Genomic DNA, 2,703 nt, shown 5'->3' on the forward strand with positions numbered 1-2,703 from the left:
TTAATTTTATTCATTTTGGTTTGAAATTTATGAGAATTTTTGTTATTAATTATTGAAAATTATAAAATTATTATAAAATATTTATTTTTATTTTTATTATTTAGATTCGAGAAAATTATTTTTACTAAAAAATAATTTTTTTATTAAAATTATGTAAAATATAAAATAATAAATCTTTCGTATATATATTTTTATTATGTTAATTATTGTTTTAATATATATAAATAAATTAATAACCTTTATTTTTTTTATTTGACTTAGTTTTAACAATTTATATAGTTTACAAATAAATTAATTTATATGTAATAATTAATAATAGTAATTATTTTAAATTTACAAAAATAAAAAATATAATTCAATAAATTAAATATATTAAAAATAAATAATAAATACTGCTATAAAAATATATTTATATGTATAAAATAAATTATTAAGTTTTAAGGGTAAATAAGGAATAACCAAAATTAAAATGAAAAACTCTTTCAAAACGCTAGGTAGATGAACTTTTCAGAAATTAGCTTTTTGGATCCAAAAAGCTCTTTAAAAAAGCTAATTTATCAAACACCTAAATTAGTTTTTTACTGGTCAAACAACTAAAAGCTGTTCAATAAACTAAAAGCTCTTTCCCAAACACCCTCTTAGTCTTAGGAGGTGTTTGTGAAAGAGTTTTTTTAAGAGCTTTTAATTTATTAAACAACTTTTAGTTGTTTGACCAGTCAAAAAACCAGGGCCGTTCTGACTTTCGAAGGGCCCGGGGCAAAATAAAAATTAAGGGCCCTTAAATATATATATATTAACAAATTGCGTAAAGCTCTCTTATATTTTAACAAACGCTATATGAAACCCCCGGCATACAAAAAATATAGATGAAAAGTCATCTTCTCATCACAAAAAAAAAATATAAAAATAAGTTTCATGGAACGTTTTTTAAAGTGTAAGGGGGTTCATGCCATTTTTAAAGTATGTAGAAGATTTATACTGAGTTTCGAAATTATAATGGAGTTATTGATAATTTTGTCTAATAATAATAATAATAATTTTGTCTAATATTTATTATATTTTTAGTGCAAAAAAAAATAATAATTAAAACAAAAACCGTAAATATGTATAAAGAATATATTTTTTATTTATAATAAAATATAATAATTAAATAAAATAAATTTTCTAATATTTTTAGATGCAAAATATCAATAATATTAACTTTGTCTAATTCTTTTTAATGCATAAAAAAATATTTAATAAAGATAACCACCAAGCCATACTCTTGTACTAATACATTAATGTCAAATACATTTTATATATAAATAAGGACGGACACCGAGGTCGGGCGCAATCAGGCCGAGTTCAAAAGTCGGGTATGATAAGGTCTGGTATGGAGACGAGGCAGGATAAGGTCGGGCGTAATAAGGCGGGGCAGTGAGGTCGGACCTGAACAGGTCGGGTAAAGAAGTAGCCAATGTGCAGGTCAGGTGAGAGAGCAGTTTCTGATAGTGGAGGGAAGTTTCAACTGGTGAGCGGTTTTTGAAGGCTCGATTTGGTGGGTTGGTTAACACACGTGTCAACAGAAGAGAACTTTTGGGGCGGCTGACAGCGGTTACTGTAACTGACCAGATGGCGGTTCGAACTATTTCGTTAAAGGGTTTTAAATAGATCTGATCTTGACCTTAGAAACCATCTTCAATCGACATCAAATTCAAGAGAATTGCTTTTGGGGATCACCACTTTATTTTCCATTTTGTATTTTATATTTTCCTATTTTATTTATGTATTCTACAGTTTTTAGAGATTCCTAATATCGGGCACTAATTATATCAAATTCGAAGATATTTTTCTATTTTCGGATTTTTTTTTATTGTTGAAAAAATACATCAACAAATTAGCGTCCACAGTGGGAGAAAGGCAAGATTGTTGATCCTACATCAACAGATAATTTCATACGACTGAGGTCCGGCCGAATCATCGAAAGGATCCACATGGCAGGCTCACAGCCTCAAGCATCCTCAGCACCGGTGGGTGAAACCGTCTCACCACCTGTCATGCCAAATGCTGGAGAAACACCACAAGCACCTGCTGACTGGGTTTCCTATGTTGAACAATTGAACAATCAGCATAATCTGGCTATGCAGAATATGTTGCGGGAGCAACAAAACCTTATGCAAAATATGCTAAATCAGACGTTATCAAGGGTTACTCTTCAACCCATCCAGACACCACCAGAGTCATCACCATCCAGATTACAGACGAATTTTGCGGGACCCTCTTACGTAGATAGCACTTTTCCAAGTGCTACTGCCCTTAGGGTTGACAGGGGAAAGACTCCTTTCACATACCCAAATAATGTTCCGTTGGGTGTTAGGACTGAACCAACCGACCCCAGAGAGGAAAGATTGGGAGGACATGCCCACAATCCCATTCCTGTATTTGATCCTGTCCCACCCAGGGCAGATCCGGAAGACATTGCTCAGGTCTTGAGAGTGCATTTTGGAATGAACCCTCAGACGGTCAACAGACCTGCATATCAGAGGCCATTCCCAGAAAGAATCATTAATGAGCACCCTCTTCCAAGGAATTACAGACCACCCGACTTTAACTCGTTTTCAGGAGAAGATGAAGCATCAACCATTGAGCATGTGGGACGTTTCACGGCTCAATTAGGGGAAGTGGGCAATAATTCGTTTTACAAATTACAGTTGTTTGGATTAT

The sequence above is a fragment of the Andrographis paniculata genome, unplaced genomic scaffold (genome assembly GCF_009805555.1).
Source record: "Andrographis paniculata isolate CXL003 unplaced genomic scaffold, ASM980555v1 Contig66END, whole genome shotgun sequence".
Taxonomy (NCBI): Eukaryota; Viridiplantae; Streptophyta; class Magnoliopsida; order Lamiales; family Acanthaceae; genus Andrographis; species Andrographis paniculata.